At 30.7% G+C, this 15,796-nt stretch overlaps 1 pseudogene; it reads right to left on the bottom strand.

Moving 5' to 3' along the window:
* Positions 1 to 47: 47 nt before the first annotated feature.
* Positions 48 to 15,041, bottom strand: LOC124924693 (annotated as a pseudogene).
* Positions 15,042 to 15,796: the final 755 nt, after the last annotated feature.

The raw sequence follows: 15,796 nt of genomic DNA, 5'->3' as shown, positions 1-15,796 counted from the left end.
AATTTATATTTTTAAACTAAAATAGAATAAAGTGAGTGAAAGGGAGGAGGACAATAAAATAAATCCATTTTACACTAACAAAATTTAACAACCTACATGGAAAAACTGGAAAGAAAGTAACATTCATAATTAGTTTGACTGTAAATTGAATATATAAAATCGCTTCGATTAGTCTTGTTAATGGTACATAATACTTATATAAGCCAAGATTGTTTAATTTTCCTGCACAGGAGAACCAAAGACAAATTAATAATAATAATAATCAAATGGAATGAAATGAAATGATACATTATATTATACAACAAACTTCTCAACCTCAACCAAATGACAAGGACATACTGCTAAAATCCTAACAGAATGAGTAACCCATAATTAAGCCAATTTTCAAATTTGTACTTACATAATAAAATCACTATAATTATGAAACAGATTTGATAAGACCACTTTTTACTCACTGAACCCTTCTCATTTTGTCGCGAAAACGACAAAATAAATAAATAAATAAAAGTGTTCCAGTAAGAAGAGAAGGGTGATGATATGTGGCTTAAAGATTAAACACACACAAAAATCCAGTTAAGATGTTGTTTAGTCTTTTAACATAGGTCAAAGACTAGTAATATATCAGGTCAAAGACTAGTAATCCTAACTAAGTATGCTAAAAGAATCAGAATAAAATGTCAGAAGAAAGCAATTTTTTTAAGTTGAATTCCTACCGAACGCTATATGCTAGTCAACCTAGGAATAAACCCGGATAAAAATAAAATAAATCTACAGATTTTGTTCACCTGTTTTTTCTTCTTTGCCCTTCTTTTTCTCCGTGGTTTTCTAATTTCAGAACTGGAGCTAACATTACTGCTCAGCCCTACTACTGTCCCAACATCTGAAGCTGCCCTATTTCCAAACGATGGTCCATTCCAGGTGTTGGATGTGTAGCTTGGTGCAGAAAATTCGGCTCTGTGAACAACGGGTTTCTTACTTGTAAAACCTCCAAAGTTCGAATTTCCATGAGCAGAATTCGAGAAAGAGCTGGGGGTGGGGAGAGATGGAGGCACCCTGGCTTGAGCAGAATTTGAGAAAGAACTGGGGGTTGGGGGGAGAGATGGAAGCACCCTGGCTTGAGCAGAATTCGAGAAAGAACTGGAAGTGGGTCGAGGTGGAGGCTTCACAGCTCGAGCAGAATTCGAGAAAGAACTGGAGGTGGGGCGAGGTGGGGGCTTCACAGATCGAGCAGAATTCGAGAAAGAACTGGAGGTGGGGCGAGGTAGAGGCATCTTGGCTTGAGCAGAAATCTGTTTCTGCACAAATACATTAAAATAAGCACTTAGGGGAAGAATAAACAACATAACAGTATATTTGATACACAAGATATTGTTAGAACTAACATGATTCCTTTTGCCACTTGATAATCCGGATGCTGCTGGTTTCCTTGATGAATTAGATGTTTGTACCCTGGATAGGAATAACAGAAATTGCAGACAAGATATGAACAATGTCTAATGTTTCAAGGAATGCAAAAGAGATACAAAAAAAGAAAAGAAAAAAAAAATTGAACCCATATCATATCTCCCCGAATTTGTCATCTTAACGACTATCTTTTAAACATCTGCAAGGCTAACCTTACAAATCCGATCAAGATAAAATGAGGTAAAGAGTAAATTCATGATACCTTCCAGGTTCTTCCCACTAGCAGCAGCTGTTGCTATATTAGCTTTGATCTGCTCACGTAATATATTTATCTTCTTGACAATGTCTGTATTATCACCTCATTCACAATTTGTTTAAAGAGCATAACATAATATCCAGCTTCTATTTGCTTTTTTGATGACATTGCTTGGAGGAAGAAGTTTGATCTCATTGTTTGACAATTATGCTTGCTAACAAGTTATGACTACTTCAAAAAACTTCAAACTTGACATAAAGGGTATCTAATTTGATAATGTAAGAAGCGGGACAAAATCCAGTTCTAATATTGAGTCTAGAAGTACAATTAATACTCATTGTTTTTAATTTCATACCTTCAGTTCTAATATTGATTGAGTCTTTTGTCAGATTCAGTTGTTCATAAGTAAAATTTTCAACTGAGGCCATAGGCTCGTTGTCATCTGATACGGGATACCTCGATAAAGCAGAAAAACCAGCAGCAGAGTAGTTCAACACATCAAGAAGTAGCTGCAACAAATTAAATCTCAAGTCTATCTACAAATTTGATGGCTTAAGATAATTTCCAAACTGAAGGCCTTCTATCAAAAACTGTTAACAAATAGTCTAATACTAAAAAAAGTACATAGACATGACATACAATATTCACTCAAAAAATATCACATAAACAACAGAAGATGAGACCTCCTGAGACAGCAAAATCAACTTCACTTGTGTAAATGTGAATCATATGTTTCGCATTGAATCCTGCTATCTTAAGATCACATTATATCATGGCTTAATAACGTGAATTAAGTTGTATTGTTTTTTTCTTTTTTTATCTGGGTTTAGTCCTGGGATGGCTAGCACGACCCCCCACAGTCATGGCCCCCTTTTATCAATGCGTTCTGAATGAGAATCGAATACGAGACATTTGGTCTACTAGGTAGGTTTTATTGACTTTTAGGATACAACTTAGTTTCGTTCCAGGTAAACCGTGAACAATTATCTAGCAAGTATGTAATCATCTTCATAGATGCAGTGTACAAAGGATTTTATAAATTTCTATCCTTATTTTTTTTGTTTGTCAACATCCATTATAATCTTGATATTGTATGCTATAATTGTCTAAGTTTTATATTCTCTCACATTTTTAAACTAAGTCTTTGAATGCTCTCTTTTTCAAATAAAATGTTGACCTTTTAAAAAAAAGGCTTGAAAGAACATGGAAATGATATGGGGAAGGACATAGGCAGTTCCAATAGAGATGTAATGTCTTTATTAGAAGCTATTGCCTCAAAGAATAGGAAGCATAATATTTTAAACCTAACAAATTTAGAAATTTGTGCAGAAAGAAGGATGTTCTGCAATGTGTTCGAGCAAACTCGCATCTTAGCTAATTTATAATTTTCTTGTTCAAATTGCTAGGCTTATTTAACATGAATTTCCACAGAAGAAGTTTCTCGAGAATTAATGGGCTACTTCAATAAGAATCGTATATAGTAAGAAACTAGAATTGTCAAGGATGAAAGCAAACATACACCTGAAAGAAGGCATTAATGTGCTCTTCTTTTTGAGAATCTTCACTTTCCATGAGTGTCATCTTCATATGTTTTCCACGCCATGAACTTGCCTGAATACAAGATTTGCGATATGAAGCAAATTATCAAGCCCAAGGAACTTGAATGTTTAATCTTGCACATCCTCGCAACAAATCAGTTAGATTCAAACCCATGAACCCACAGAACAACATCATCACATACCATTTTAACTTAAATCCACGGAGTTATCAGTTGATTTCAAGTCGTATTAAGCCTACCATTACATGTACTAATAACATCCTATAAGAACTAGCTTATAGAGGAGAAATGAAGATATTAGACCATTTTTGAAGAAAAAACAACGAAGCATTGAAATTGAGTTAATGATTCAACGAAAAGAAATGCTTACCTCGGATGATTTGATGGATTGCAGAAGGCTTTGCAAAGTATCCGTCGTCGTCGCTGCCATTGCTCACTCCTTCAACTCAATCGTCTTTCACTCTCACACTAATTTTACCTTTTGTCTAAGATCTTCCATTTCCCGCCATTTACATAAATTAAATTTATTCACATGAACTCTTAACATGACAAATATACCCACAAACTTTTACGATAAGTTAGAAAAATCCTAAATTATTTTCCAAGGTTACATACGTGTTAAGCTACGGAATCTCCCAAGGTTACGAAGGCACGATAACATTTTAACTTGCTGAATATAAAAGAAAACGGGATTAACATAGCTAAGCAAAATAAAAAATAATTAACAATAAACATAATCATCAATTTATGTAAAGATATTATAAAATAGAGTACTCTATAAAATAAACACCTTTTAGACTTGATTGTAAGTAGACTTCTCTCGTCCATCAGAATATTAACTATATCTTTTTGTATGTTAATTATAATTTATAATGACATTAAAAGTAAGTTGTTATATTTAATAATGAGTATTCTTTAAACAAACGAAAAATTAGTTAGAAAATAGGAAATAATAAACAAACAAGAAAAAACCTAAATTTTCAAACCGGCCCAATTAATTGTTAAAGGCCCGACGTTCAATTTTAAACTCAAACACATCTTTGGGCCGGGTCATATATGGGTAACTCTCGGCTCATCATATTATTAACATATCATTTTTAATATAAAATTATAATTACATTCAAAAGTAAATTATACCTTGCAGTCAAAATTTAATTATTTATGTATATGCTCTAAATTAATTACCAGTTGTAAAACGAGAAATATTAATAAAAACTATGAAAGAGGAGACTCAAATTTTAATTTCGGCACTCTTTATCATTATAAACCTAACCGCCATCCTTTTGAAGCTCAAGCCACCCCGAGTTTTATATTGCCAAGTGTCATTCGACACGTGCTAAGCTACGGAATCTCCTAGGGTTATGAAGGCCCAATCACATTTTAACGTGCTGAATATAAAAAAACGGACTAACAGAACTAAGCGAAATAAAAAATAATTAACCATAAACATTATGACCCATTTATGTCTACAAATTATAAAATAAACAACTTTTGGGCTTTCGCCCATCAGAATATTAACTTTTTTTTGTATGTTAATTATAATGACATTAAAATTAAGTTACTATATTTAATTATGAGTATTCTTTAAACAAACGAAAAATTAGTTGGAAAATAAGAAATAATAAACAAATAAGAAAAAACCCAAATTTTCAAATTGGCCCAATTAATTGTAGACATATCTTTGGGTTGGGTCATATATGGGTAACTCTCGGCTCATCAGATTATTAACATATCATTTTTATATAAAATTATAATGACATTCAAAATTAAATTATACATTACAGTCAAAATTTAATTATTTATGAGTATTCTCTAAATTAATTACCAGTTGTAAAACGAAAAATATTAATACAAATTATGTAAGGGGAGACTAAAATTTCAATTTCGGCCACCTTAATCATCATAAACCTAACTGCCATCTTTATGAATCTCGAGCCACCCCGGGTTTCATATTGTCAGGTATCATTCGACACGTGCTAAGCTACGGGATCTCCCGGTAGTTTTGAAGGCCCAATACTATTTTAACGTGCTAAATAAAAAAAACAGGACTATAACTGTTTATGTCCCATTTATGTCTACAAATTATAAAATAAACACTTTTTTGGCTTGATTGTACATGGGTTTCTCTCCCCCATCAGAATATTAACCATCTTTTTTATGTTAATTATAATGACATTATAAATAAGTTATTATATTTATATTTAATTATGAGTAGTCAAAATTTAATTATTTATGAATATTTTCTTAATTAATTATCTGTTGTAAAACAAGAAATAATAATAATAAAAAGGGGAGACTTAAATTTCTGTTCCGGCATCTTTTAACCTTCGAACATGACCTACCCGTTTAAAGCTTGTCATGTTTAGTTTTTTATTTTTCTAATTTTGAATTAAGAGAATTAACATTATATATGAATTTTTTTATAAACTATTTTATACTTTTATTTAATTAAAAGATAAAAATAAAATATTTATTTTCATTAATTTATAATATATATATTTAATGAAACGAAACAAATCACAAAGCTTGTTTTTGTCTCCATCATTGTAATAACACCCTCAAAGTTTCTATTTATTTCCATTCCCATCCCAATAACTTTTTCAATCTAAGAAAACAACCCTAATTGCATTCGGTTACTAAACTTTAATTTCTTTGATTTTTAATTTCTTTAATAGGCTTTTGTATTACCGCCCACACTTTGATCAACTTTTCAAAACAACTGGAAGCCTAAAGTTTTGTGGATAATAATTAATAAACTTATCTCTAATTACACTTTTTCAAATAATTCATTCTATATTCAATTCTCAAGAATATCCAAAATTTTGAAGTTAGAGAAAAAATGAATGACACTAATACTCATCATAATACTAATACTATAAGACATCTAATTATCATTAACTTTTAAAATCAAAACTCTAATTGTGACTTTAATACTTATTGATATACCCTTTTAATTTCATGATCTTTCATATAGAAATCTAAGGTTTCCACCGTATTTGCTGTCTTCACCGTTTGTGGACAACATATTTTTACACTCCAAAATTACAATAAACATGTCTGATCTAATATGATGATCATACTTGATTATTAGATCGGGATACTAAGAATACTATAACCGTTTCACAAACTGCCCTTGGTACGTAGGCCTATTTTAACACGGTCTAAACGATACTTTTTGAAAGTACTCAAAATTTGAAGGGTTAACACGTTCAGATTAACCAGCATGACAAATCGTGAATTTTAAGTATAATATTGCTATTTTATAAAATGCACAAAATAACTATTTAAACGTCCGTTTTTGTGTCCAAACACAATTGTGCATTAACACTAAAAATTTGGAAGAACTGATACGTTCAAATTAATCGGTTTGAAAGATTATGAATTTTGAGTATAATATTACATTTTGCAATATTTCAGGAAGGTGCTCAAAAGATCAAAAAAGAGAAAATCGTGTCATCCCCGGCGTTTCAAGACTCGGTCAACGCAAGAAAACGCGAGTCAACCATGCCAAGAATAGTCAAATACGTGGGATGACATCAGCATCTTCGTTAGCGAAGTCTATCCATGAAAGAACCCATTTGATGTTCTTCATTCAGTATCTTCTAGCTGAAGGACGATCAACAACAACCCTAAAATTCTAAAAATCACCGCAATCTCTATACTTGATGGATTTGAAAGATCTTGGATGTTTTGAAAAGCTCTAAGAGTCTTCTACAATAATTCTTAGCCTGATTGTAGTTTGAAACCTTCAAACTCAACGTAGTTTCGAAATAAGGCAATGTTCCCAAAATTAGATCGAAATTGACATATCTTTGGTTTTTAAATCCATAACTTGAACAATTGTGCTTCAAAAAAGAAGAGAGATATATTTTCTATGCTTGAGAGAAATTGAGAGCGTTGACATCATCGTCTTCGACGAGACATATCCTCGAAAATCTGAGACATATACCGATCGAATGGAACTAGTTTCACATTGTCATTCAATGTTTAAGGGACCTTCCATGCACTCGCAAGACGATGCAAGTGCACAAGTTCAACTTTTAGTGCAAACTAAAGTTGTGTGCAACTTCAAAAGTTCATAACTTTTTATCTACTCAACCATTTGAGAAATGAGTTGTCATTGGAAAGGTCATTGATTCAGATTTCTATTGATACCAAGTAGCGCTCGTGGTTCGGCCTACAGCCCGCACTAGGTCTCCCGCAAGCCAAAGGTATTGACGTTCTATCGAGAAATGTATGAACACTCACATTTTCAATGAGTCCAAGAACACCGTCATTGATAGTATGAGTCGTTTACTAGAGCTCATAAAAGTTCGCTACTAAAGACGAAACAAAAAAGAGACTTGACTTTTAATTTTTATTTTTAACTTGGGTTACAAGGCATGAAACCGACTGATTTAAGTTGTAGAATGTAGCTAGACAAGTTATCTACCTAGGAGGCTCAGCCTGAACTCAAAACTCGATCTGTATGACTCATAGAATTGGTTGCGTGTTAAAAGACCAAAAACCCTCAAATTAACCTTACTTGGACATGTTCACCCTCATTATTTGGACAGTAAATTGGATTGTAAATAATTTTCCTAAATTCTAGAGAGAGAATCATAAGAGAGATTAAAAGAAATTGAGAGCGTTGACAACATCGTCTCCGATGATAAAATTTTCTTCTCCGACGAGGATGCTTACAATCGGCTAAAGCATTCTTCTCCAATGTTTCTTAGGTCTATATTCTATTCAAGGTAAGTCTTAACTTCATTTGTAATATTATTGTTAGATAAAATTAGATCGGTTAAATAAAACTTAACAAAAATAAATCTCTTGTGCAAAGAAACTTAACCGGTTTTATTCAACCGGTCAAACTACTTAACCGGTTAAGAAACTTAACCGGTCAAGCAATCAAACCGACCCCAAACCTGACCGAACAAGAAAGACAAGATCGGTCAAATCAGAAGGCCAGAATCATTAAACAGTCGGGCAAATCAGAAGCTATGGAAAAACCGGAAGTCATCTGGTTAACATAAACAACCGACCAGTATAAAAAGACACTTCGGGTATCTGTTGAGAATGATACCGAAGGAACAGACTTAGTATTGCCATATTCATACAAGTCTGAGGACTTAGTCGGGCATACCGAAGGATCTATAGTTTGAATTTCAATCGAGCAACATTTTATTTTTCACTTCACTTTTGCGTCATCTTCTTACTCGGGAAGCATTCAAGTCTTTATTATCTAAACATTGTCTAAACTTAATGGTCGCATAGGGTGGTTTCTAGGCAAGGAATAAGACTAATACATTTATTAGACATCGAATTAAATAATCAAAAGAATTAATCGACTCTATGACTCTATTGTCTCTACCTTATCTAAAATTAATGGACTCCTAGGGTTATCTCTAAGAAATGAATATGACTATATTTTATGATAGATAAGGCTTATCCTTTTCAAAAATAAGCTCACATTTGGGACTAGCTAGGTTTTATTTTTTTTTAAGATAATACAGTGATCAGGTAAAGATATAAAAATTATGATGGTTGGATCAATATATAGATATGAGAATGAATTATTGACCATTTTTAGATGGTTTAATTGTTTTTTACTTGTGTTTAAATAAAATGTTATCTAAATTTGTAAAAAATTTAAATTGTGGCTTTCAATACATTAACCTGTTCAACCAGATACGTTAAAAGATAGGTTCGATCATCAATTCACTCAATTTTATTGATTCGCAAAAAATAATTATTATATAATTCAATTATATAAAAAACTCTACCTTAAAGAATACTATTAATAAATTATATGTAAATCAATTTATAAAAAAATATATTTTCTACTATTATTGTTCATATTTTTCAAATATTCATTCTAGTTTCATACATAACTGAAATCGAATTACACCTTTTATATATATATATATATATATATATATATATATATATATATATATATATATATATATATATATATATATATATATATATATATTTTAACTATCACCCTTTTAGAATTTTAAAAATCTCAATTTGATAATCATTTTCCTTAGTTTTTCTGTTGTACTTTTCATCTATGGATGAATTTTTAACATTAAATTAATATCTACGTATAAAATTAAATTTATATTTAGGAAGTCTGGTTAATTTTTTAAGAATAATTTTAAGTGGATCAAACATTATTTAATTTTATTAATAACATTACTCAATTTATTAATACAAATATTAAAATGTTTTATCATTATATATTAATATTTTTAAAATATTTTTAAAAAATATTTTTTTTCTCAAATCAATACAGATCAATTTTTTTTAAAATAATTTATAAATTGTATAAAAAAAATTTTATGCAGAGGAGTCCTTAGATTTCAACCTAAATTTTTAAATGATTTTCTTTTTTCTATATCTATTTATATTAATTGTGTTAATTAATTGCTTAAGCTTGTTAAATTTATTTATTGTAATAATTTTTTTAATAATTTATATCCAACACAATTATTTAAAAATAGTTAAAAGTCAGTTAAATAATCAAAACAAAACTGCTAATGAGAGCAATGAATTAAATTGCAATTAAAATTAATAAATAAATAACAAAAGAGAATATATATGGTATTTATATGCCTTTTTCCAAAATATAATTAACTAAATATATGAAAAGTTATGACTATTAAATTTATTATATTTTTTAAATTATAAATTGTTTTATTTAGAAGATTGAATATTGATGATGCAAAGCATGTCTCCATCCCTAGCTATCTTTTTTAAATTATAGTCTCAATTCCCAAACAAACAAACAAACCAGGTTTAGAAAAAGGACAATTCCTTGTCTAACCATTTTCAAACAATTTTCCCATAATATATATTTTTTTTTTAAAAAAAAATTCTTTCTAAAATACTGATTTCTACTCTCCACACATATTATAATCCCACTAATTACCATTTATCCTCTATAACTCACATTCCGTTTGAATATGCTGAATCCAATCCAATTCTCACTTGTTTTTTTTGTAATACTCTTAGTCTTAATCGCCGCCTTTGTCTTCGCGATGAATCGGTTGTTGCGTCGTCCTCCTCCTCCGCCTCCTCTTCCCGTTGCCGCCGCCGGACCTACACCTCAGCCTCCCGTTGCCGCCGCCGCCGGGCCTCCACCTCCTTTGCAGTAGTACTATATATACGTACGTGTTTCCTAAGATATGGTTAAGTAGCCAGATATTTATATAATGTACTCAAGCGGCCCGGATTGTGATATTGCAAACCCTATGTCTCTCTTTAGTTGTTCATGTTATTATTATATATAACTTTGTTGCATGTGATTAGAAAGCGAATTAACTAATTAAAATATTATATTTATATGGTTTTATATTTGAACTGTTGGTCTAATTCATCTTTCCTTCTTTTCATTCATTCTGGGAGGGTTGGAAATGGAAAATATTTCAGGAGGATAGAACTCCTCCATTATTATTTTCAGGAACACATTGTATGTGTGAATGAACAATTTATGATTTGCTTTTTAAAAGATGACTGTGTCGACAGTTTGACTTAGCTTGACTTTAGTAGTAAGCATGATCTTAAATTAATACTTAATTTCTCTCCATAACGACATTAATTTTGTCTCTGATGGTAATGACTCGACAGAGAACTCCTAATGTCAATAATGAGTTAGATATAATCATATAAAGATTTACTTACTTACTATCTATTATTTTGTTGTTTCTCTCATATGTATGCACTGCACTGCACTAGATAGGTTGGTTGACCAATTTTATAGAGACAACAGAGTAATTCATTATTCATGTCCAAATAAAACATACATAAGATAGATAGATAGCTGTCCAAATAAAATTAACCATATTCACACAATAGTACATACAAAGCCTTCCTAAATGTTATATCTTGATCCAAATTTGTTTCTAGTATTTTCAAATTAATTAATTTGTTTCTAGTATTTGTTAAGAAGATTACATAGATAATGAATGTAAACTTTCCTTATAAAAGAGAATTGGATTTTACCAATTGTTAACTTGAAGACAATTAATGAGGCTATACCCACCACTAATTGGAATAGCCTCAGAAATATCGATGTGCGGGTGCCGGGAAATTCCTTCATTCTTCTCTGCACAAATGTATACCAGTTGTTTTGGTAAGAATAAACTAATTAAATTATTAATACAGAAAACAAAACAAAAAGCATTTAATTTTCCGCCATTAAATCTCCCACCTTTCATCACTCGTTCTCACTTCCAAGTTCTGTTTCCTCTAGAACCAGAGCATGAATGAATCTATTGTGCTTTCACTTTATTATCTTTATAAATTATTCTAAAGCAGCTTCATCTTCAATCTCCATAAGCCTTTAATATTGTAATTTCTTTAGTCTAATTTAATTAAAAACAATGATTAACATAGTAATTTCTATATGCCTATGTATACAAATGCATTAAAATAACAACTTAGGGGAAGAATAAACAACACAACTGTATATTTGATACACAAGATATTGACTAACATGGATGCTGCTGGTTTCCTTGATGAATTAGCTAGATGTTTGTACCCTGGATAGGAATAACAAAAATTGCAGACAAGATATGAACAATGTCTAGTGTTTCAAGGAATGCAAAAGAGATACAAAATAAGAAAAATAAATTAAAGTTGGTATAATTTTCTAAAATTAGATGTTTGTACCCTGGATAGGAATAACAGAAATTGCAGACAAGATATGAACAATGTCTAGTGTTTCAAGGAATGCAAAAGAGATACAAAAAAAGAAAAAAAAAATGAAGTTGGTATAATTTTCTAAAATTAGATGGATAATGCATCTATACATATAGCATTTCTAGTGTGTTCAGAAACTAATAAAAATAAAAAAATTGATGAAAACTCCTTATACATCATCAATAGTTTCATGCAAATTATAACTAAAATTGAGTTGTATCTTAATCCTATTGAAAAATTGTCAAATTTGTAGTTAAAAAAAAAAGGGTAGTAAATCAAAGTTTCATTTAACAAATTAAATGGAAGTAATTGCCCGATCATGATCCCAATTTTTTAGAACATGCATATTTTTGTTTGGTACAAAAAAACTGCAAGTTGTATTTTAAGATGGATCGCAAATGGTGGCCAGATGACAAACAAAATTTGAGTTAGATGAGATCACATATCAAAACTCAAAACTCTATGTACCAAAAGGGTTTCAATTGTTTCAAAGTTAGAAGGAACATGAAGTTGCATAAAGTTGTCAATGAGATACACGATTTTCAATTGAACCATACAAAATGAACATGAGTAGTGGAACATGGACAAGAATGATTTTTCATAGAGGATGTGTCAACAAGAAACTAATAGCCACAAAGCAAACATGGTTTAAGTTTAATGAACATTTACCTTGTACTTTTTATTTTCAACTCATCAGCATCAGCTTCATCACTTGAATTTCCATTTAAGAAAAAATCATCATCACTCACATCCAGAATTCCATCATCCTCACCTCCCGTTTCTGAAAAAAAGAATAATCAAGATAAAAGCATAAATGGATTAACATAGCCAATCTGCTTCGAAGAAATAAATAAAAATAAAGACAAAGCAGTTATTCTTTATCTTTATCAATATCAATATATTTAATTATTTTGCCGAAGCAAAAACCACAACTTAATTACAAATGGACAGCCAACCTATGGTTAACAAAGTTCTTTTACACTAACTTTAAACCTTCAAGTTCCTACTTTGGATTTTAAAAGTCGTTTTATAGACGCTCTAACTATATTACTAAATTAAGCGAGACGTTTAGCTTAACTTGAGTTGAATCTAAATAATTATAAAATTATATCAAATTAACTTAATTCACATAAGCACTTATTTAGATTAAGTGATAAATTGTGTTATCAAACAATGCCTAATCTTAGTTTCCAAACATCTATTTATCTGGACAGATCCAAATACAAAGAAAAAAAGTGCTTTCAAATGAGGCCAATTCAGATGTGTTCTTCCAAAAGATTTATACAAAAGGAATGTCGGATACCAAGGAAAAAAAACATTAACATAGTTCCATATCGTTGCAAATTATAGTATTTTTTTGTTGTTGTACTTTTATAAATATTTTAATATGAAAAATAAGTTAAGTTCTGAATGTAATTCCCTTCCCCAAAATAAAAAACATAGAGTGTGTGTGCTATATGATTTTGATTAGTAACTCATGTATTAGGGTAAAGAATAAAATCATGATACCTTCCAGGTTCTTCCCACTAGCAGCAGCTGTTACTATATTAGCTTTGATCTACTCACGTAATATATTTATCTTCTTGACAATGTCTGTATTATCACCTCATTCACAATTTGTTTTTTTGCCATATATACACTTTATTTTGTGCCTCATTCACAATTTTTTTAAAGAGCATAACATAATATCCAGCTTCTATTTGCTTTTTGTATGACATTGCTTGGAAGAAGAAGTTTGATCTCATTGTTTGACAATTATGCTTGCTAACAAGTTATGACTACTTCAAAAAACTTCAAACTTGACATAAAGGGTATCTAATTTGATAATGTAAGAAGCGGGACAAAATCCAGTTCTAATATTGAGTCTAGAAGTACAATTAATACTCATTGTTTTTAATTTCATACCTTCGATCAGTTCTAATATTGATTGAGTCTTTTGTCAGATTCAGTTGTTCATAAGTAAAATTTTCAACTGAGGCCATAGGCTCGTTGTCATCTGATACGGGATACCTCGATAAAGCAGAAAAACCTGCAGCAGAGTAGTTCAACACATCAAGAAGTAGCTGCAACAAATTAAATCTCAAGTCTATCTACAAATTTGATCGGCTTAAGATAATTGCCAAACTGAAGGCCTTATATCAAAAACTGTTAACAAATAGTCTAATATTAAAAAAGTACATAGACATGACATACAATATTCACTCAAAAAATATCAAATAAACAACCGAAGATGAGACCTCCTGAGCCAGCAAAATCAACTTCACTTGTGTAAATGTGAAACATATGTTTCGCATTGAATCCTGCTATCTTAAGATCACATTATATCATGGCTTAATAACGTGAATTAAGTTGTATTGTTTTTTTCTTTTTTTATCTGGGTTTAGTCCTGGGGTGGCTAGCACGACCCCCCACAGTCATGGCCCCCTTTTACCAATGCGTTCTGAATGAGAATCGAATACGAGACATTTGGTCTACTAGGTAGGTTTTATTGACTTTTAGGATACAACTTAGTTTCGTTCCAGGTAAACCGTGAACAATTATCTAGCAAGTATGTAATCATCTTCATGGATGCAGTGTACAAAGGATTTTATAAATTTCTATCCTTATTTCTTTTTGTTTGTCAACATCCATTATAATCTTGATATTGTATGCTATAATTGTTTAAGTTTTATATTCTCTCACATTTTTAAACTAAGTCTTTGAATGCTCTCTTTTTCTAATAAAATGTTGACCTTTTAAAAAAAAAGGCTTGAAAGAACATGGAAATGATATGGGGAAGGACATAGGCAGTTCCAATAGAGATGTAATGTCTTTATTAGAAGCTATTGCCTCAAAGAATAAGAAGCATAATATTTTAAACCTAACTAAATTTAGAAATTTGTGCGGAAAGAAGGATGTTCTGCAATGTGTTCGAGCAAACTCGCATCTTAGCTAATTTATAATTTTCTTGTTCAAATTGCTAGGCTTATTTAACATGAATTTCCACAGAAGAAGTGTCTCGAGAATTAATGGGCTACTTCAATAAGAATCGTATATAGTAAGAAACTAGAATTGTCAAGGATGAAAGCAAACATACACCTGAAAGAAGGCATTAATGTGCTCTTCTTTCTGAGAATCTTCACTTTCCATGAGTGTAATCTTCATATGTTTTCCACGCCATGAACTTGCCTGAATACAAGATTTGCGATATGAAACAAATTATCAAGCCCAAGGAACTTGAATGTTTAATCTTGCACATCCTCACAACAAATCAGTTAGATTCAAACCCATGAACCCACGGAACAACATCATCACATACAATTTTAACTTAAATCCACGGAGTTATCAGTTGATTTCAAGTCGTATTAAGCCTACCATTACATGTACTAATAACATCCTATAAGAACTAGCTTATAGAGGAGAAATGAAGATATTCGACCATTTTTGAAGAAAAAACAACGAAGCATTGAAATTGAAGTTGGTATAATTTTCTAAAATTAGATGTTTGTACCCTTGATAGGAATAACAGAAATTGCAGACAAGATATGAACAATGTCTAGTGTTTCAAGGAATGCAAAAGAGATACAAAAAAATAAAAAAAAATTGAAGTTGGTATAATTTTCTAAAATTAGATGGATAATGCATCTATACATATAGCATTTCTAGTGTGTTCAGCAACTAAAAAAAAATAAAAAAATTGATGAAAACTCCTTATACATCATCAATAGTTTCATGCAAATTATAACTAAAATTGAGTTGTATCTTAATCCTATTGAAAAATTGTCAAATTTGTAGTTAAACAAAAAAGGGTAGTAGATCAAAGTTTCATTTAACAAATTAAATGGAAGTAATTGCCCGATCATGATCCCAATTTTTTAGAACATGCATATTTTTGTTTGGTACAA

The sequence above is a fragment of the Impatiens glandulifera genome, chromosome 2 (genome assembly GCF_907164915.1).
Source record: "Impatiens glandulifera chromosome 2, dImpGla2.1, whole genome shotgun sequence".
In the NCBI taxonomy this organism is placed as follows: domain Eukaryota; kingdom Viridiplantae; phylum Streptophyta; class Magnoliopsida; order Ericales; family Balsaminaceae; genus Impatiens; species Impatiens glandulifera.
The sequence above is the reverse complement of the archived record's forward strand: the minus strand, read 5'-3'. Positions and strand labels throughout refer to the sequence as shown.